Raw genomic sequence first — 23,785 nt, 5'->3', positions numbered from 1 at the left:
TTTAAAACCTGGTTCCAAAATCTCTGTCTTACCATTATATAATCTATCTGAAACTTGTCAGTATCTGCAGGCTTGTTCTATGTATACAATCTCTTTTATGATTCTTGAACCAAGTGTTAGCTACGATTAGGTTGTGCTCTGTGCAAAATTCTACCAGGCGGCTTCCTCTTTCGTTTCTTACGCCCAATCCATATTCACCTACTACGTTTCCTTCTTTCCCTTTTCCTACTGACGAATTTCAGTCACCCATGACTATTAAATTTTCATCTCCCTTCGCTATCTGAATAATTTCTTTTATTTAATCATAGATGTCTTCAATTTGAATATGATACATGACAAATTTTACGTAGCGCGGTGTGTTTTGTGTAATCCGGAAACTTATCCAATTTGGAAAATTATTTTAGTCCCAGGCGATTACGTTTTGAGCAAGTTTTACTGTATTTTGGTTAATGTGCAATGTGATATTTGAGTGCTGTGTTGTAAACTAGAGTAGCTCTCCCCTGTATCAAGAAATTCCGGTGTCACAATGTGCCTGTTTTCTGCAGGTATAGCATTTCTCAAGAGAGTATTCTGTTTTGTAATATAAGAATATGAGAATCCACTTTACTGAGCAAATACTGAAGTTCATTCTCATCCAATCGTAAGTAATTTATATATAAGACTTGACGTCCTCCACTTGCAGCTTTCGAAAAAATTTATGCTGAATGCTTTTATTATCTCGACGTAACACCTATGGCTTCATCCAAGAGTGTTTCCTTTTTTCCCGCCGCTTTTTTTCCAAATACACTCGCAATACAGTTGTGGTGCTAGCAACTGTAGCGCATAAAAGTTGTTATCCACCATCTTGAAATTTGACGAAAAATATGACGAGATTGTAATACTCCATTGTAGCGCCACTTCACAGATCTTTGTCAAAGAAATTTGACGAATATTTGATTGTCAGAGAAATATGATGGTGTAATAGCGGCATAAATAGCGTGCTGTTATAGAATTTTCCAATGCTGAAAAAGTGACTGCTAGTGAGATTTATCGTTTTTTAAAGGCTGTTTATCGTGACGATGCCGTTGATGGGCCTGCTGTAAATCGATGGGTAATAAAATTTCGTGGTTGCGAGGGTGGAAAAGCCGTAACTGTTGATGAAACACACAGCGGGCGCTCGATCACTGCTACAGACGAAAAATATAGCAAATTCGTCGACGATTTGTTTCAAAATTACCAGCGAATCACTCAAAAGTTTACCGCAAACCATACTGGAATATTCAAGGAACTTGTCAGCTTCATTACTAAACAATTGATGGTGATGAGGTCCAATAGTCAGAGAAGCGTACGGGGCGATGAGGGAGGCCCGCACCGCTGCCTAGGCAAGTTCCTAGCGGAGATGGATGGTTGCCATTGACTTCCTCCGACCGTAATGGGGATTAATGATGATAGTGAAGACGACACAACACCACGCAGTCATCTCGAAACAGGGAAAATCACAGACCCCGCCGGGAATCGAACCCGGAAACCCGTGCCCGGGAAGTGAGAACGCTACCGCGAGACCACGAGCTGCGGACACTAAACAGCTAGGGTACGGTAAGATCTGTGCACGCCGTCTCACAGACGAGAACAAACAACGTCTGTTGGAATGCTGCGAGCTACTTTTGCAGCGCTACCGTGACATAGGAGACGACTTCCTTTTGAATATTGTCACGGAAGGCTAGTCACGGGTCCATCATTACGGTCCATAAGAGAAAAGACACAGCGCTGGATATCGCTAGCCGTCTCCTCCTTGGGCGAAAAAGTTCACAACAGAACCATCAACAGAAAAATAAAATTCTTTTGACTGTATTTTGGGATCATCATCGAGTTTACGTGACTGATTATGTGGTTCGAGGGGCAACGGTAAATTCTTCTCAGTACAGCGACACACTAAAACATCTCGGTCACCAGGTTCGTCGTGTTAGAGGCAGTCTGGCGCCAATAATTTTGCAACATTACAACCGTCGTCCACATACCCCGCGCGTGGCTGAAAAGGCTTTGCAAAACCTGAAGTCTGAACCGATTCGACACCTTCCTTACTAGCCCGATCTTGCGCCTTGCTACTCAAGAGAGACCCCAAGGATAATCATTACACCTCGCACCATTTTTATTTATTTATTCGTGTCAGAAGCATTTACGACGTGTAAAATAAAGTACAATATTTAAAGTCGTGTCTGTATATATTTACAAGACAATTATTTACACTTTTGCCGTCCAGAAGTTAGCGACATCTATTGCATTTGGCGTTGCATGTAGCAGGTCTTCTGTTGTGCGTGCTGCTGGGCATTGGTTACACCGGAGCAAGTGGGAGGTCGTCTGCGTTGCTCCAGACTCACAGAGTGGCGGCTCCTCTAGGAAACCCCATTTAGTCAGATTGCTCTCACATTTCGTGACACCCGAGCGTAGTCTGTTGAGGGATCTCCATGTACTCCAATTCTCTGTGTAGCCGGGTGGTAGTCTTTCGCTTGGTGTAACCCATCCCACAGTACTGGTAAGGCTCGCACGCCACACTTCGATTCGGCATTGCTGTGGTGCCCCAAGTAGCGCCTCGGTAGATCTGAGGAAGCTCTTTCTGGATTTTAGTCTTGGGTTTGCTGGTTGATAGCCATATAGGGGGGGGGGGGGGTGAGCTTCAGAAGTTTCTGATTTTTTCTTCTCACTTTTAGCTGCTACCTCTCGTCGGATGTGTGGGGGTGCAGCTCCCGCGAGGCTGTACAGTTTATCCAGAGGAGTAGGCTTCAGGCCCAGTGATGATACCTCGCACGATGAGGTGAAGGTAGCTGTCAACACCTGCATTCGAGAAAAGTCGGAAGAATTTTCCAGAGACAGAATGAAATAACTTCTTACATGTTGAGAGAAATGTATTGGTCTTAACGGCGAATATGTTGAAAAATAAATATGATTCTGATGCTTAAGAATTGTACTTTAATGTGCTTTCTGACCGATTTTCCTAATTGTTTTTGTTCGTATTTTAGAAGCATGCATACATTACTTTTCAGCCTACTTTTGTATATGTACATACGTACTTCGCAAGCCACCATACCGTGCAAGGGGGAAAGTAACTTTTACCCCTACTATTCATTTTCTTTGCCGTTCCACTCACAAATGGATCAACGAGTGTCTGTATGCTGCCGTATGAGCCCTAATTTCTCCAATATTGCTTCAGCGGTCCCTAAGTTAAACATGCGATGGCGGCAGTAGAAGCGTTCAACAGTCAGCTGCAAATGTCACTTATCTAAACTATCTAAATACTGTTTAGCGGCCGGTCGCTGTGACCGAGCGGTTGTAGGCTCTTCAGTCCGGAACCGCGCTGCTGCTACGGTCGCAGGTTCGAATCCTGCCTCGGGCATGGTTGTGCGTGATGTCTTTAGGTTGGTTAGGTTTTAATAGATCTAAGTCAATGGGGCTGATGACCTCAGATGTTATGTCCCATAGTGCTCAGAGCCATTTGAACCATTTGAACTGTTTAGCGGAAAGAACGTTGTCTTCCCTGCAGGGGATCCCATTTGAGTTCACGAACCATCTCCTCAATACTCGCGTGTGGAACGAACTTAACAAATCTAGTAACGCCCTTCTGAACTGCTTCAATGTTTTCCTTTAATCTGACATTTTATGGATCCAAAACATTCCAGTTGTGCTCAAGAATGGATCGCACTAGTCTTCCACGCACGATCTTCTTTGTAAGTGAGCTACATTTTTCTAAAATTCTCCAAATCATCCTAAATCGATCATTCATCTTCACTATTACAGACCTTACGTGTGCTCGTTCCATTTCATATCGCTTTCCTACGTTACACCGAGATGACTAATCGATGTAAGTGTGTCACGCAGCACATCACTAATACTTTATTCGAACTTTACGGGATTGTTTTTTCTACTCACCTGCATTCGCATTTTTCTACATTTAGAGCACGCTGCCATTCACCACACCAACCAGAAATTTTGTTTAATTCATCTTCTATCCTCCTGCGGTTACTCAACGACGACGTCTTCTGGTACAGCATGGCATCATCAGCAAAGAACGGCAGACTGCCGCTCACCCTGTCTTATGCATACAGAAAATAATGGCGGTGTTATCACACTTCTCTTGGACACTCCTGACGTTACATTTTTCTCTGAGGGACACTCGCCGTCGATGACAACGTACTGGGTTCTATTGCTTCAGAAGTCTTCGAGTTACTCACATATCTAAGAACCAATACTGTATGCTCTTACCTTCGTTAACAGTCTGCAGCGGGGCACTCTGTCAAACGCTTTCCGGAAATCTAGGAATTTGTAATATGTTTGTTTTCTTTCATCCATGGGTCGCTGGATATCGCGTATTAGAAGAATAAGTTGAGTTTCACACAGGTGCTTTCCAATTCCGTGCTGATTTATAAGGTTCCAAGGATAATTGTGCAGCAAGCCGACGCAAAGCATAATGGTCTGTAATTTTGCTTTAAGGACAAGGGAGAAGATACATTTAAGCCAATGCATACAAGATTATGCAAGAAACTGCTTTCTTCATGTTTACACTCCAATAAAACAATTGCTCCTGATGAAAAATTAGAATAAGTTTTATTCGAATTACATGTGCTGTGATGGTTTTCTACTTTATAAGGAAGTTACATGGTGACAAAACTGTACGTGATACAAAAAACTGAGATGGAATGTGCATTCAGTGCTCAAAAAGCCTCAAGATTAAGCTGTTTCTCGTTGGCGTGTGTCATTAATGATACCAACCCTTACGCAGTCTTAGTTATGAGAATAGTTTCTTTTTAGTGACTGAGCACAGACCAACGAAATTACTATATTGGGCAAATAAGAAGTATCTGCACATAAATTAATTAAAATTTTATTACACTCATCACTACAGTTGTGGATTTATGTGAGTGCTTCGGGTTGTGCATTATGATGCCGTGCTAGGACTCACACTAAAAATGCCGGCGTTTATAAGAGCAGAAGTGCTACATCTACATCGATACTCCGCAAGCCACCTGACGGTGTGTGGCGGAGGGTACATTGAGTATCTCTATCGGTTCTCCCTTCTATTCCAGTCTCGTGTTGTTCGTGGAAAGAAAGATTGTCGGTATGCCTCTGTGTGGGCTCTAATCTCTCTGATTTTATTCTCATGGTATCTTCGCTAGATATACGTAGGAGGGAGCAATATACTGCTTGATTCCTCGGTGAAGGTATGTTCTCGAATCAGCATGGGTTTCGAAAAAGACGCTCGTGTGAAACCCAGCTCGCGCTATTCGTCCACGAGACTCATAGGGCCATAAACAGGGGTTCCCAGGTAGATGTCGTATTTCTTGACTTCCGCAAGGCGTTTGATACAGTTCCCCACAGTCGTTTAATGAACAAAGTAAGATAATATGGACTATCAGACCAAGTGTGTGATTGGATTGAAGAGTTCCTAGATAACAGAACGCAGCATGTTATTCTCAATAGAGAGAAGTCTTCTGAAGTAAGAGTGATTTCAGGTATGCCTCAGGGGGGTGTCGTAGGACCGTTGCTATTCACAATATATATAAATGACCTTGTGGATAACATCGGAAGTTCTCTGAGGCTTTTTCCGGATGATGCTGTAGTATATCGAGAGGTTGTAACAATGGAAAATTGTACTGAAATGCAGGAGGATCTGCATCGAATTGACACATGGTGCAGGGAATAGCAATTGAATCTCAATGTAGACAAGTGTAATGTGTTGCGAACACATAGAAAGAAAGGCAGATCCTTTATCGTTTAGCTACAATATAGCAGATCAGCAACTGGAAGCATTTAATTCCATAAGTTATCTGGGAGTAGTCATTAGGATTGATTTAAAATGGAATGACCATATAAAGTGCTACAGATGATGTAGTCAACATCTTCCTTCCTCACTTTAGTAGATTTTTCCTCCGGACCTAGTTACGAGGGTCGTTCAATAAGCAATACCCCACATTTGAAACAAAAGCCATTAATACACATAGACAAACGTCCTTGTTGATGCTTCACATTTGATGTTTATTCTGTGTGCTGGTCAAGTTTCGAAACGTTCTGGCAGATGTCAGAGCCGTAGTACAGCATCAAAATGGAGTCTACTTACGACTCACGTTGCAAGCAGCATGCTGTTATTGAATTCTTGTGTGCAGAAAAAGAAACCGTGGTGAACATCCATAAACGTTTGTGTGCAGTGTATGGCGATGCTGCAATTGATAGGGGTACAGTTGGGCGATGAGTAAAGGACGTTACAGCCTCAGGAAATGCAGAAACAGAGCTCCATGATCAGCCACTACCCCGGACATGCCATTATTTGTGCCGACCGGCGCATCGCAACTCGACAGCTGGCTCTATAGTTATCGATCGACATTCGAAGTGCGTTTGCAGTGATCGAGACTCTCGGATATTCAAAGAGGTGCTCACGATGGGTTCCACGATTGCTCACGGCAGACCACAAGATTCAAAGGAAGGCCATTTCATTTGAATTGTTGGAGCGTTTTGATGAAAGCTGGGTGCACCACTTTTCGCCGGAAACAAAAAGGCAGTCCGTGGAGTGGCATCACCTTCATTCATCACAAAAGAAGAGATCCAAGACAACCACCGCTGCCGGAAAAGTCGTGGTGACAGTCTTCTGGGATTGTGATGGCGTCATTCTCGTGGATGATATATCAAGAGGGTCAGGCATCAATTCAGAGGCATAGATGAAGACTGAATAAACTCAAGAACCGTTTCCGACGTGTTCGATCGGACAAGAATACAGCAGAAATCTTGCTCCAACAAGATACAGCAGGCCACACACGACTCTGAGAACCCGGGAACACATCGCCAAATTGGGTTGGACATCATTGCCCCATCCACCCTACAGTCCAGACCTGCCACCCTAGGACTACCAACTCTTTGGGGCACTGAAAGATTCTCTACGGGGAACACATTTTGAAGATGACGAGAGTGTCATGGCTGCATCTACAGGACAAGAGCTTTAACCAGCCTATTACACAACGTTGGCGTACAGTCATGAACGTGAAGGAGACTACACTACTGGCCATTACAATTGCTACACCACGAAGATGACGTGCTACAGACGCGAAATTTAACCGACAGGAAGAAGATGCTGTGATATGCTAATGATTAGCTTTTCAGAGCATTCACACAAGGTTGGCGCCGGTGGCGACACCTACAACGTGCTGACATGAAGAAAGTTTCGAACCGATTTCACATACACAAACAGCAGTTGGCCGGCGTCGCCTGGTGAAACGTTGTTGTGGTGCCTCGTGTAAGGAGGAGAAATGCGTACCATCACGTTTCCGACTTTGATAAAGGTCGGATTGTAGCCTATCGCAATTGCCGTTTATCGTATCGCGACATTGCTGCTCTCGTTGCTCGAGAGCCAATGACTTATCATATATGGAATCGGTGGGTTCAGTAGGGTAATACGGAACGCCGTCCTGGATCCCAACGGCCTCGTATCACTAGCAGTCGAGATGACAGGCATCTTAACCGCATGGCTGTAGCGGATCGTGCAGCCGCGTCTCGATCCCCGAGTCAGCAGATAGGGACGTTTACAAGACAACAACTATCTGCACGAACAGTTCGACTACGTTTGCACCAGCATGGACTATCAGCTCGGAGACCAAGGCTGCGGTTACTCTTGAGTCTGCATGACAGACAGGAGCACCTGGGATGGTGTACTCAACGACGAACCTGGGTGCACGAATGGCAAAACGTCATTTTTTCGGATGAATCCAGGTTCTGTTTACAGCATCATGATGGTCGCACCCGTATTTGGCGACATCTTGGTGCACGCCCATTGGAAGCGTGTATGCGTCATCGCCATACTGGCGTATCACCCGGCGTGATGGTATGGGGTGCCATTGGTTACACGTCTCTGTCACCTGTTGTTCGCAGTGACGGCACTTTGAGCAGTGGACGTTACATTTCAGATGTGTTACGACCCATGGCTGTAAACTTCTTTCAATCCCTGTGAAACCCTACATTTCAGCAGGATAATGCACGACCGCATGTTGCAGGTCCAGCACGGGCCTTTCTGGATACAGAAAATGTTCGACTGCTTCCCTGGCCAGCACATTCTCCAGATCTCTCACCAATTGAAAACCTCTGGTCAATGGTGGCCGAGCAACTGGCTCGTCACAATACGCCAGTCACTACTTGTGATGAACTGTGGTATCGTGTTGAAGCTGCATGGTCAGCTGTACCTGTACACGCCATCCAAGCTATGACTCAATGCCCAGGCGTATCAAGGCCGTTATTACGACCAGAGGTGGTTGTTCTGTGTACTGATTTCTCAGGATTTATGCACCCAAATTGCGTGAAAATGTAATCACATGTCAGTTCTAGTATAATATATTTGTCCAATGAATACCCGTTTATCATTTGCATTTCTTCTTGGTGTAGCAATTTTATTGGGCAGTAGTGTACGTAGAAAAATAGGACATAGACAAGACATGTTGGTGTATATTGTCACCAAATTCTGATTCTTAACAATAAATATGTTCTGAGGTAAATGTGGGGCATTACTTATTGAACGACCCTTGTAAATATGTCTGTAGTTTCAATATTCCACGAACACTTTCTCGTGTCCAGCGATAGTGTGTGCTGCTTCCTTTTGAACAATATTCTATAGTTACAGCTAACTGTGCTTGAGGACTCACTTCAAACACACATATTTACCAAGATTTCTTGCCTGTGCTGTAGGCTGTAGTCTTACAAATTTCCCGTTCAGTCTCGATTCCAGAAATTTGATAATTTCCATTTCACTTACAGTGCCATCATAAGAAGACAACATAATGTTGCTCCTAACACAATTACGTGTGGCAAAACTATATGCATTTCATTGCGTTACAACTTATACCCTATTAGCTGTGGCCCAGGCAGTTCATTATTCATTTTCTGATCCGCAGTCACGCACGACTTTCCTTTGGTATATTATGTTCGTAGCGCTACAGTAGAAAAATTTCGATCAAGAAACCATCCTTCAAAACAGCATGGAACTGCAGACGTTTCAGTTCAACTTAACCAACTCGTGGGAACGAGACGGGCAGAGGCTTGCCCTCCACACTGCCAGAATTTGCTATGCATAAGAAAGAAACCCATTGCCTTCGACCAATCGCGCAGAGCATGGGCAACAATTAACAGAATACGCACCAATCATGACACATGCACGGGCGCTCTTCGTGGTTCGGATAAGCTTCCATCCCCAAACTGCGATTGTGGAGCAATCTCGCAAACCATTCGTCACGTTGTTACAGTGTGTCCTGGTACGGCATACCGTGGAAATTCCGACGATTTCCCTAATGGCAATGAACGACGCAATTGATCAAATTAAAAATGGAAATTTCTGTTAATTTCGTGTGTTATTGTCTGTATTTTATTTAATATTGAGTTTCAAAGCCATACGATGAATGAATAAATAATCAACTAAAATTGTGGCAATGTTGTGGTACGTAGATTGCTTCTGACACCTTTTGTTAATCAGTTATGGTGACGAAAATTATGTTTATTACACACATATCAACTGCTTAATGAAGTCTTTTCAGTGTAGATACAACACTGTGCGAGTAGAAGACTGCTTAATTTCCGCACGATTTTTCGGAACTGAATGTCATGTGGCTCTGGCAAGCTCTATCGTTTTTCTCATTCCCTTTTCTATTGTATTAGCGGCTTTCCCATGTTTCGCACGGATAGCACGAAGTACCCCTGATCGGAAGGGTTTTCTAGCGTAGCGGTAATTTATTTCGCTAAACACGTAAAACGTTCATCCACCACAGTTTCAGACTGTCTAACGGCGACCAGGAGCCACAAAAATTTGATTTTCAGTACTTGATATAGTTATTAACTGTGTTTAAAAATTTAAGACGGCGTCATAATCTACATGAAGAGGTATAATCTTACGTTAAAGGGTTAACACATTAAGTCAAGTATTTAAATTAGAAACTGTGTACTCTTATACATCTTGAGACAGTGTAAGTAACAACTCGCAAAATACCCAGATTATATTCATCCAATATTTTAGAACAAGAGCACTTAGCGACTTCCAATAAACTTTACACTTAATTTCGAAACTCTTCTCGCTGATGCCCTCGCAAAATAATGAGAGGAAAAATTGTATGGCTTACTACTTTTTCTCCGTTCGTGCAGTGCAATTTAAGTATAAGATATGACGTTTCGATTTATTTCTTCTTTAGGACCAAATCCATTAGCAACAGATTTTTCAGATAGTACCTAGGTATACCACTGAATGTACCTGCAAAATTACGTAATTGTACGACATATAATTAATGAGATACGAAGTTTTTGTATGCGAGTTCCATTCTTTAACGAATTAGGTTTTTTTTGAGGGGAGGGTGGAGGGTGACAGGGTTCGGTACTGCTATGTATCAAACGTCCCTCGTGAATCAGTGTACTCGTTAATGAAAACCGCTTCAAAATCCATGCTGTAGTTCTTGAGATCAGAATAACACGACAATGGGCCTTAATTTATCATATTTCAGCCAATTTGCACTAAATGTTTAGAAATTACAGACGCCAACGCTTCTTGTGATTCAGTCTACCTGTTAGTCAAAATTGTATCGAAATCCCTACAATACAGAGTGATCACAAAGTCCCGTTACCCCTTACGTACTAGATGTTAATACATTGTTGTTTCTTATTGTTGTTGCACATCAACAGAAGTAAAACGAGGATAATGGAATGTAGTCGAGTTAACTCGGGTGATGCTGAGAGAATTAGATTAGGAAGTGAGACACTTAAAGCAGTAAAGGAGTTTTGCTATTTGGGGAGCAAAATAACTGATGATGGTCGAAGTAGAGAGGATATAAAGTGTAGACTGGCAATGGCAAGGAAAGCGTTTCTGAAGAAGAGAAATTTGTTAACATGGAGTATAGATTTAAGTGTCAGGAAGTCATTTCTGAAAATATTTGTATGGAATGTAGCCATGTATGGAAGTGAAACATGGACGATAAGTAGTTTGGACAAGAAGAGAATAGAAGCTTCCGAAATGTGGTGCTACAGAAAAATGCTGAAGATTAGATGGGTAGATCACATAACTAATGAGGAGGTATTGAATAGAATTGGGGAGTAGAGGCGTTTGTGGCACAACTTGACTAGAAGAAGGGATCGGTTGGTAGGACATGTTCTGAGGCATCAAGGGATCACCAATTTAGTATTGGAGGGCAGCGTGGAGGGTAAAAATCGTAGAGGGAGACCAAGAGATGAATACACTAAGCAGATTCAGAAGGATGTAAGCTGTAGTACGTACTGGGAGATGAAGCAGCTTGCACAGGATAGAGTAGCATGGAGAGCTGCATCAAACCAGTCTCAGGACTGATGAGCACAACAACAACATTGTTGCAGGTGCTGACATACATCAAAACCATGGCTGATGAGTTCAATTTCACAATGGAAGAAAGGGTCGCAATGAGCATGTGGAGTTATGAACGACACAATGCAGGAAAATCAATGAGAGATATTCAGCATGATTACACTGTGAGGTTTCAGAAATCTTCCCAACCAAAACCAATAATATTACGGTAGGACAATAAGCTCTTTGCAACTGGATTCATGGAAGTTAAGCCATGCTGAGGATGACCTCCATGACTGGAAACGAGTGTGGAGGCTGCAGCGACTCTCATCAGGAAAGGCAATTTGTAAGTGGCCACAGGAATGGGGAGTTACATACTCGACATTACAAAAGACGTGTGAATACAGATTTGAAGTTAAAGGCTTTTAAACACTCGTTTGTAAACGAATTGAGCGATAATGACACACAAAAGAGTCATTAAGCTTGTGGGTAAATACTCGATGTCTTGACATCTGTTCTTTCAAAGTGTTTTTCTCGGACGAATGTCTCAGTGCAAAAGCGAGAAACACTTATTTTTGGAGTACAGAAAACCCAGAGTTTGACGAACTTGAGCACAACCCACCGCATGTCGTGATTTGGGCTCCTATATCTGTAACCTACCTGGTAGGTCCACATTCAGCCGGCAGTGCTGTGGATTGCACTGAGCATCTCACTACGTTACGTGATTGGTTTATTCAACATCTGCAGCATCGGGGGCTGCTCAGTCGTGTACGGTTCCAGCAGGATGGAGCACCAGCCCGTTATGCTATTGTCGTTAGAAAATATGTCAATGAAGTGTTCCTGATAAATGGACTGGATGTGATTCTGTCCATTAGCCTGCACCTTCGGAGTCGCCACCCAGAAATTCTGATGAGTCATCTTCCGACAGTGCGTTACGAGTGTTCATTAAACAGAAGGCTACAGCCACACGTCACGATACAGTTGACGAACATAAGGGGGCTGTTCGACGTGCATTTACTGTCATCATACCAGCAGCGTTGAGGGCAATTTCACATGGTACATGGAGAAGAATCATGCTTTATTATGAAAACGATGGTGTTCACCCAGACACACTGGAATATGTAATAACGGATAGTCGGACTACCTTAAAGTATGTCCTCTGCCATCATCACATATCAATGCAATGCGGCCATTTATGAATACAGGGTGGTCCATTGATCGTGACCGGCCCAAATGTCTCACGAAATAAGCGTCAAACGAAAAAACTACAACGAACGAAACCTGTCTAGCTTGAGGGGGGAAACGAGATGGCGCTATGATTGGCCCGCTAGATGGCGCTGCCATAGGTCAAACGGATGTCAACTGCGTTTTTTGAATAGGAACCCCCCATTTTTATTACATATTCGTTTAGTACGTAAAGAAATATGAATGTTTTAGTTGGACCACTTTTTTCGCTTTGTGATAGATGGCGCTGTAATAGTCACAAACATATGGCTCACACTTTTAGACGAACAGTTGGTAACAGGTAGTTTTTTTAATTAAAATACAGAACGTAGGTAAGTTTGAACATTTTATTTCGGTTATTCCAATGTGATACATGTACCTTTGTGAAGTTATCATTTCTGAGAACGCATGTTGTTACAGCGTGATTACCTGTAAATACCACATTAATGCAATAAATGCTCAAAATTATGTCCGTCAATCTCAATGCATTTGACAATACGTGTAACGACATTCCTCTCAACAGCGAGTAGTTCGCCTTCCGTAATGTTCGCACATGCATTGACAATGCGCTGACGCATGTTTTCAGGCGTTGTCGGTGGATCACGATGGCAAATATCCTTCAACTTTCCCCACACAAAGAAATCCGGGGACGTCAGATCTGGTGAAGGTGCTTCGACGACCAATCCACCTGTCATGTTGCTACTCAATGCCGCTTCAACCGCACGCGACATGACATCCGTCATGTTGGAAGTACATCGCCATTCTGTCATGCAGTGAAACATCTTGTAGTAACATCGGTAGAACATTACGTAGGAAATCAGCATACATTGCACCATTTAGATTGCCATCGATAAAATGGGGGCCAATTATCCTTCCCCCCATAATGCCGCAGCATACATTAACCTGCCAAGGTCGCTGATGTTCCGCTTATCGCAGCCATCGTGGATTTTCCGTTGCCCAATAGTGCATATTATGCCTATTTAAGTTACCGCTGTTGGTGAATGACGCTTCGTCACTAAATAGAACGCGTGCAAAAAATCTGTCATCGTCCCGTAATTTCTCTTGTGCCCAGTGGCAGAACTGTACAAGACGTTCAAAGTCGTCGCCATGCAATTCCTGGTGCATAGAAATATGGCACGGGTGCAATCAATGTTGATGTAGCATTCTCAACACCGACGTTTTTGAGATGCCCGATTCTCGCGCAGTTTGCCGATTAGCCGCGACAACAGCTAAAACACCTACTTGGGCATCATCATTTGTTGCAGGTCGTGGTTGACGTTTCACATGTGGCTGAACTCTTCCTGTTTCCTTAAATAACGTAACTATCCGGCGAACGGTCCGGACACTTGGATGATGTCGTCCAGGATACCGATCAGCATACATAGCACACGCCCGTTGTTCATTTTGATCACAATAGCCATACATCAACACGATATGGACCTTTTCCGCAGTTGGTAAACGGTCCATTTTAACACGGGTAATGTATAACGAAGCAAATTCCGTCGGCACTGGCGGAATGTTACGTGATACCACATACTTACACCTTTGTGACTATTACAGCGACATCTATCACAAAGCGAAAAACGTGGTCCAACTAAAACATTCATGTTTCTTTACGTACTACACGATTATTTAATAATAATGTGGGTTCCTATTTTAAAAAAAAGGCAGTTGATATCCGTTTGACCTATGGCACTACCATCTAGCGGGGCAACCATAGCTCCATCTGGTTTCCCCCTTCAAGCTAGACGAGTTTCGTTCTTTGAAGTTTTTTCGTTTGATGCTTATTTCGTGAGATATTTGGCCCGGTCACTATCAATGGACCACCCTGTATCTGGACGTGTAATAGGGGGTAACGAGAGTTTGCGACCCTTCTGTACTTCCTGAGATTAGCCTCCACATACAGACAAGGGACATTAATTTCTAATATGTATCGACGTGTCCTTCTCGGAAGCAACCCCCCCTCCTCCTCTCTTGGCAGGTCCCCGGACTCGTACACGGTTAATGAACATTCGCGCGCCGGAGATCAGCGCGTCGTGTTCTGTGTGTGCCGTCGTTTTGTGCTTAAGTGGTTCAGTGTTATTCGTTTTGTGCACCTACGTTCACGTGTGACAATTTTCGTCTCTGTCTGTGTCCAAGTGTCTGAACAATTTTATCTTGGACTCTACGCCCGTGAACGGCACCTTGTATTTTTAAAAGTGTTTGTCTCCGTTCATATGTCCACCATGTTTTTTCTCTAAATGTCTTTATTTGTATATTTGTGTTTCTCTGCGGCATCGTATGCTGCTGCAGGCCTGCCTGTAATACAGGTTTCAAAATAACAATAAAGAAAAAAAAATCTCGGAAGCAAACGTTATCCAGTGTGCACTCGATGTATACATACTCGTACGTGCGTTTCGCTGCCTCGCAGCTGTTATTCGACGGCTGCCGCTGCCTAGGCTGGTTCGCGCATAGCTGCAATAGCGCAGTAATCGTTTACGTAATGGGAAGCAAACGGGCAAGCCGCCTGAATTTCTTTGCACGACTCGCCGCGGTCTCGATGGCGGCAGGCGGTCGCGTTTCAGTAAATCTCCGGCCTCATTTCCTGTAGGGAATTGCGAGACCGAATCCAAAGCCGACCGCGGCGAAATTTCCTGCGAAAGTCGTCATCTCCCCCGCCATTTTCCGTAACTTGAGGTTTTGCGCAGTAGTGACTGCGAGCTTGATTAATGTCTTTCTTCTACTACTAAGTTAGTGTTAAAATAAAAGAGAACAACGCACGAAAAAATCTAGACATAATTTCAGCCATTCTAATAAAACAAGGCTGCATCAGTTTTTCGATATTTTCAATGCTGAAGAGACATTGATTTTGACTCTCCTCACATATCAGCGCACGTGAACCAGTCGTCACCAGGTTTATAACACAACTAGCATCTCATCTCCCACTTCGCAAGGTGCTCGGACTCAAATGAAACAGAGCGCTCTGATATGTCTTTTTCCAAAGCTGTTACTCTTTCTACTGATTTGCTAAGGTCTCTCAATGGAGAGAAGTCTTCCGAAGTAAGAGTGATTTCAGGTGCGCCGCAGGGGAGTGTCGAAGGACCGTTGCTATCCACAATATACATAAATGACCTTGTAGATAACATCGGAAGTTCACTGAGGCTTTTTGCGGATGATGCTGTGGTATATCAAGAGGTTGTAACAATGGAAAATTGTACTGAAAGGCAGGAGGATCTGCAACGAATTGACGCATGGTGCAGGGAATGGCAATTGAATCTCAATGTAGACAAGTGTAATGTGCTGCGAATACATAGAAAGAAAGATCATTTAGCTACAATATAGCAGGTCAGCAACTGGAAGCAGTTAATTCCGAGAATTATCTGGGAATAGGTATTAGGAGTGATTTAAAATGCAGTCATCATATAAAGTTGATCGTCGGTAAAGCAGATGCCACACGGAGATTCATTGGAAGAATCCTAAGGAAATGCAATCCGAAAACAAAGGAAGTAGGTTACAGTACACTTGTTCGCCCACTGCTTGAATATTGCTCACCAGTGTGGGATCCGTACCAGATAGGGTTGATTGAAGAGATAGAGAAGACCCAACGGAGAGCAGCGCGCTTCGTTGCAGGATCATTTAGTAATCGCGAAAGCGTTACGGAGATGATAGATAAACTCCAGTGGAAGACTCTGCAGGAGAGACGCCCAGTAGCTCGGTACGAGCCTTTGTTGAAGTTTCGAGAACATACCTTCACCGAGGAGTCAAGCAGTATATTGCTCCCTCCTACGTATATCTCGCGAAGAGACCATGAGGATAAAATGAGAGAGATTAGAGCCCACACAGAGGCACACCGACAATCCTTCTTTCCACGAATAATACGAGACTGGAATAGAAGGGAGAACCGATAGAGGTACTCAAGGTACCCTCCGCCACACAACGTCAGGTGGCTTGCGGAGTATGGATGTAGATGTAGATTTCTTTTCAACTCTACTCCACTATTAGTCCCAGCATCTTTTACAATGTCTCTTCGAGATTCTACCCTATGTCAATACATACATTGCTCTTAACAGCAAAGCGACAGCACGTGAAACAGTATCCCAATGTTGATACACTGAAGAGCCAAAGAAACTGGTACAACTGCCTAATATCGTGTAGGGCCCCCACGAGAACGCAGAAGTGCCGCAACACGACGTGGCATGGACTCGACTAAAGTCTGAAGTAGTGCTGGAGTGAATTGACTCCATGAATCCTCCAGGGCTGTCCACAAATCCGTAAGAGTACGAGGGGGTGGAGCACGTTGCGAGGCATCCCAGATATGCTCAATATTCTTCGTATTTTGGGAGTTTTCTGGCCAGCGGAGGTGTTTAAACTCAGAAGAGTGTTCCTGGAGTCAATCTGTAGCAATTATGAACGTGCGAGGTGTCGCATTGTCCTACTGGAATTGCTCAAGTCCATCTGAATGCAAATGAACATGAATCAGGGAATTGTGTGGTATTGTTCTGGATGTCTTGTCCGAAAATTGCCCTGAGCAGATAGTTAGGGAACCAACTCGTAAGGGTAACGTCTTAGACCTCCTGGCAACAAACAGAACTGAACTTATAGAATCAATTAACGTAGTGAAGGTATCAGTGATCATAAGGCCGTGACAGCACCTATGACGACGGGTTCTACAACGAATGTTAAGAAAGGTAGGAAGATATATTTGCTCAGCAAGGGTCACAGGATACAAATTTCTGAATATCTTAGTCAGCATCAAATATTCGGTGATGAGGCCAAAGATGTGGAGAACTAATGAAAAAATTCAAAGACATCGTTCAATATGCCCTAGACAAGATGTTCCGAGTAAGGTTTTAAGAGGTGGGAAAGATCCATCATGGGTTAATAGCTGTGTCAGAAAAGCGCTACGAAAACAAAGAGCACTTCATCTCAGATTTAGGAGAAGTAAAAACCTAGCTGTCAAACAAAAGCTGAACGAAGAGAAAATGAGCAAAAGGAGAGCAATGAGAAAAGCGTTCAATGAGTTTGAATGTGGGACGTTGACAACCGACCTGAGTAAAAACCCTAAGAGATTTTGGTCTTATCTAAAATCAGTAAGTGGGTCAAAATCATCTATTCATTCTCTCAGTGACCACACTGGCACCGAAACGGAAGTTAACAGAGAGAAGGCCGAAATGCTGAATTCGGTCTTTCGAAGTTATTTCACCGCGGAAGATCGTATGGGTGTTGGAGAAAACAATTCCTTTATTCCCACATATATTTAGCAATAACTTAACACTACACAGATGAATGAATTGTGTAGACATGAGCAGCACGGAATAACTAACTAAAGCAAAGTCAAAGAATAACTATATCACTGCACGTAAATTAACACTTCACGGAATGTTTATGAAGCACTGTACACTTGTAGGGATCGATTGTCAGAAATAGGTCACTACATGACTCCCCCCATTAATGCTAACGATACCGCAGGTTAAATTTCACACGCCGTCCAGCTCTTGTAACTACTTCTTTCTTGAAACCGGGCGGTGCGTCACGTATGTCAGTGGTTGTGTCAGGGAGTGGTGTAGAAGTCCTCGACGTCGGTCTTGGTGTTGCAGTGACTGGTGTTCGCTGAGCGTTGTGGTGTTCATGGGGTACAGGAACACATCTTGTAGCTTCTCCTGTCTTCTCTGGTTTGTGTTCAGTGGTAGCTGTGGTGTGTGTTGCGTCCAGAAATGCAGGCTTGATACGGTCCACTGCAACTGTGGTGGGTGTACCGTTAATCATTATGCGGAAAGTATTGGTATCCCTACTGACTACCAGATATGGTCCGTCATATGGTGGCTGCAGTGGTTTACGCACAGTATCATTGCTTAAGAACATATGCGTGCATTTGTCTAGCACCGCAAAAACGAACGAGTGCCTTCCAAGCCGGTTTCTGGGCATTGTTGGTCTCAATTGGCGTATATGCTCTCTTAATCTTGTGGCGCATTCTGAGGCTGTGATTGCATCATCTGCCATGCTGTGCAGAAATTCTCCAGGTAGGCGTAACGTTTGTCCATACATCAGTTCTGCTACTGTTGCTTTCAGATCACTTTTGAATGACGTTCGTAGACCCAAAAGTACGATAGGTAATGTCTCTGTCCAATTCGGTGTTGCGTGACATCTCAGTGGTGCCTTTAACTGTCGATGAAGACGCTCAACCATGCCATTTGATGCGGGGTGGTATGCCGTGGTGCGTATGCGTTTCGTACCTAATAACGTAGCCAATGCTTTGAAAACGTAGGCTTCAAATTGTCGTCCTTGATCAGTTGTAATTGTCAGTGGAACTCCAAACCGGGCAATCCAACCACGAAAAAATGTTTGAGCTATAGTTTCTGCAGTGATGTCCTTCGTTGGAAATGCCTCAGGCCAACTAGTAAATCTGTCAATCACCGTGAGGCAATAACTGTAGCCTTCCGATGTCGAGAGTGGGCCGATGATTTCAGCATGCACATGGTCAAAACGCTGATTTGGTGGAAGAAATGTGCCTAATGGTGCCCTGACGTGCTGTGTGATTTTATTCCTCTGGCACGCCAAGCATTGCTTCACAAATGTTTTACAGTCTGTGTGCATACATGGCCATACAAATTTTTGTATGACCGATCTGAGTGTGGCTCTTACTCCTGGGTGTGACAGATTGTGCATTGATGCAATTTCCTGTGTTCTGAATTGCTGTGGCACAAATGGACGTATCTTTCCTCTTGCTACGTCACAGTACAACTCAATGCTTGCTTCAGGAAATGTCACGAGCTGTAGCTTCAATGCTTTCTCTTGTTGCAATAGATGACGCAACTCACTATCACATTGTTGCGCATGCGCGAGGGGGTCGTAATCAACGGCCTTTGTCACTGCTTCCACCTGTGCGATGTCATCTGGTACTGTGGACACTGCTTCTATGCGACAAAGTGCATCAGCTGGAACATTTAGCTTCCCTTCCACATACACAATGCTGGTCGTGAACTGGCTGATATAGTCCAAGTGTCGCAGCTGCCTGGGCGATGCTTTCTCTGGCTTTACCTTAAAGGCATAGGTAAGCGGTTTGTGATCTGTGTAAATCGTAAACTGTCGCCCTTCTAATGCGTGTCTGAATTTTTTTACTGCCGCATAAGCTGCGTACAGCTCACGGTCATACGGTTGCGTGTTCAAATCACGTCGGGGTCACCAAATTTGGGTGTTGGAGAAAACAATTCCTTTATTCCCACATACATTTAGCAATAACTGAGCACTGCGCACATGAATGAATTGTGTAGACATGAACAGCACGGAATAACTAACTAAAGCAAAGTCAAAGAATAACTATATCACTGCACGCAAATTAACACTTCACGGAATGTTTATGAAGCACTGTCCACTTGTAGGAATCGATTGTCAGAAATAGGTCACTACAATCGTAACACTGTCCCTCCTTTAAATTGTCGTGCGAACGTCGAAATGGCAGATATTGACATAACCGATCGCGGAATTGAAAAGCATCTACAATCGCTTAGTAATGGAAAGGACCAGATGAGATACCTGTAAGATTCTATAAAGATTACACGAAAGAACTTGCTCCCCTTCTAGCAGTAATTTATCGTAGATCGCTTGAGTAACGAAAGGTACCTAAAGACTGGAAAAAAAGCCTAGGCCATTCGCGTTTTTAAAAAAGGTCGTAAGACACATCCACACAATTATAGGCCTACACCGTTAGCGTCAATCTCTTGTAGAATTGTGGAACATGTTTTATGCTCAAGAATTATGACGTCGTTGGAAAATGAACATTTTCTCTATAAAAATCAACATGGATTCCGCAAACAGAGATTCTGCGAAACTCAGCTCGCTCTGTTCCCCCACGAGATCCACAGCGCAGTGTACAACGGTGCTCAGGTCGATGCCGTGTTCCTTGATTTCAGTAAGGCATTTGACTCCGTCCCGCGTTGCCATTTAATGAAAAAAAAAACAAGCTTACGGAGCACCGGAGTAGACTTCCGATTGGATTCAAGACTTTCTTGCAGATAGAACTCAACAGGTCGATCTTAACGGATCTAAATCGACAGATGTAAAGGTAATATCCGGAGTACCACAGGGAAGTATGCCATTGCTGTTTACAATATATGCAAATGATCTAGTAGACAGCGTCAGGTCCTCTATCCGCAGATGATGCAGTTGTATATACCAAAGTAGCTACGCCAGGAGACAGTAAGAATTTGTAGAGCGACCTGCGGAGCATTGATGATTGGTGCAGACTCTGGCAGTTGACTCTGAACGTAAATAAATGTAATATATTGCGCCTACATAGGAAAAGAAATCCACTACTGTACAGCCACACTACTGATTACAAACAGCTGGAGACAGCGTAAAACATCTAGGCGTAACTAACCAGAGCGACCTTAAGTGGAGTGATCACATAAAACAGACAGTGGGAAAAGTAGATACGAAACTCAGACTCAGATTCATCCGAAGGATCTTAAGGAAATGTAACTCATCCACGAAAGAAGTGGCTTATAAGGTGCTTGTTCGCCCGATTCTTGAGTATTGTTCATCTATCTGGGATCCCTATCAGGGAGGACTGACAGGAGAGATAGAGAAGATCCAACGAAGGGCAGCGCGTTTTGTCACGGGGTCGTTTACCTGGCGAGAGAGCGTTACGGAGATGCTAAACGAACTCCACTGGCAGACGTTACAAGAGAGGCATTGTGCATCACGGAGAAATTTACTACTGAAATTTTGAGACAGCCCTTCTCAGGATGAGTCAGAGAACGTATTACTTCCCACCACGTACATCTCACGTATTGACCACGAGGAGAAAATTCGAGAAATTAGAGCCAATACAGAGGCTTACCGACAATCATTCTTCCCACGCACTATTCGCGAGTGGAACAGGGTTGGAGGGATCAGGTAGTGGTACTAAAAGTACCCTTCGCCACACACTATTCGGTGGTTTGCAGAGTATGATGTAGATGTACATGCAGAATGGATGCAGGTGAACAGAGAGGGTGCTTACGTACGTGTCACCTGTCACAGTCGTATCTAGACGTATCAGGGGTCCCACATCACTCCAACTGCACACGCTCCATACCATTATAGAGCCTCCACCAGCTTGAACTATCCCCTGGTGACATCCAGGGTCCATGGATTCATGATGTTGTGTCCACACCCGTACACGTCCATCCGCTCGATACAATTTGAAACGAGACTCGTCCGACAAGGGGAAACATGTTTCCAGTCATCAACAGTCCAATGGTGGTGTTGACGGACTCAGGCCAGGCATAAATCTTTATGTCGTCCAGTCATCAAGGGTACACGAGTGGGCCTTCGGCTCCGAAAGCCCATGTGGATGATGTTTCGTTGAATGGTTCGCACGATGACACTTGTTGATTTCCCAGCATTGAAATCTGCAGCAATTTGCGGGAGGGTTGCATTTCTGTCACGTTGACTGATTCTCTTCATTCGTCCCGTTCTTGCGGCGTCTTTTTCCGGCCGCAGCGATGTCGGAGATTTAATGTTTCACCGGATTCATGATATTCACGGTACACTAGCGAAATGTTAGTACGGGAAAATCCCCACTTCATCGCTATCTTGGTAACCTGCCGTTGTATCTCTGTATTTGGATATGCAGATCTATACCAGTTTGTTTGGCGCTTCAATGTAGACTAAGTATATCGCTGAGCACCAACAACAATCCATAGAGGATCAGCAGGCTGCATTCGCAACACTTCGTTGTGAGCATGGATGTATTATCGGCGAAGTTGTCATGACGTCACAAACCCTAAGGCAATGTCCCCCATATCATTTGCCCTAAACGTTAGCTGCAGGTACTCTGACTGGATGGGGTAGTGGAACTGTTTTGCTCACAATTGCCAGCTTGCATCATTCACAGGTGTAGTAATCATTCTGATTAATTCCAAAAACTTAAATCAAGCAAATTTCATTCGTAAGTGGGCACACTGAGGCGATTTTTGGTTGCGCTGTTTACTTTTACTGTAATAGTTTCACTTCCGCCAATTGCCCATAGATTTCCTGTCAGTCAAACTCTAAGTTCTCTCTGGGTGAACGCCCTGTTAGAAGGAAAGGTTAGAAAATCACAAAACCTACCGAAATATGTTCTCAGAATTCCGGAAAGTGCACATAGAACGAACATCAGTTTCGTCGGTCCATATTAAGGAAAATGCTGGATTAAGAAAAGAGCCTTTTCACATCACATACTTCTCTCCTTCGTTATTCGAAGCGTATACAAAAATGTTATATGGAGGAGATCAAAGGCGTCGTATTACTGGATCAAATATGCATTTAAGTCAAGAAAAACGTCTGAATATACGTTACAGACACTGTATTATTCACGAAAGCACTGTGACATTCATTATTTAAAACAACTGCAGCGGGCACACGACAGAAATTAAGAACAAGAAGCAACTGTAAACAGTAGTCTGCTAATGTTCTGGGACATCCAACACGACGGCGCCGGCTTTAAAGCAGTGTACATCATAAGTCTGTAGCGCCATCTCCTCTTATTATACCTCCAGTGTTGTGAGCATATAGTAGAAACGTCTATGCAGTGTGCACAGCACAGCCACCATCCAACCGAAATGGTCACGTGACTGAGTACAAAGCTGTCGTTTACATTTTGCGCTAAAAGAAACTTTAATATTCCACGTATTTGCGTTGTTTTGACATATTTATTTATTTATTTATTAGCAACAGCAATGCTAGAGAATTATTACTGTCGTGGATGCAAATCGAAATTCGTCAAAGGAGAGAAAGTTTCTTTTCATAGGCAAGTATCACAACAGTCTAATAACACACACATCAAAAAAAAGTTTGCATCACCACGATTCCCAGAACTTCTGAAGATAGATGCTGACTGTGGATATTGTATCACAGACACTATCCCTTTGACAGTTCAGAGATGTCACTAAACCCGCTAAAAGATGTAAAGAACTATGCATGAGAAGCGCCTATTAGACGGAGGGTGTCCAACAGCCGATCAGTTCCAGTCATTCCATCAGGAAGGAGGTACACGGCTCGTGTTGTCTGTAGTTCAACCATGCCTTAGACGGTCAGTTCCGCGGTTCGATAGGGTCCACATTGTTATTTTGTGCCAGGAAGGGTCTCAACAAGAGAAGGGTCCAGGCGTCTCGGAGTGAACCAAAGCAATGTTGTTCGGACATGGAGGAGATACAGAGAGACAGGAACTGTCGATGACATGCCTCGCTCAGGCCGCCCAAGGGCTACCACTAAAGTGGATGACCGCTACCTACGGATTATGGCTCGGAGGAACCCTGACGG

This window comes from Schistocerca serialis, chromosome 5, assembly GCF_023864345.2.
Source record: "Schistocerca serialis cubense isolate TAMUIC-IGC-003099 chromosome 5, iqSchSeri2.2, whole genome shotgun sequence".
Lineage (NCBI taxonomy): Eukaryota > Metazoa > Arthropoda > Insecta > Orthoptera > Acrididae > Schistocerca > Schistocerca serialis.
Note: the sequence above shows the minus strand (reverse complement) of the source record.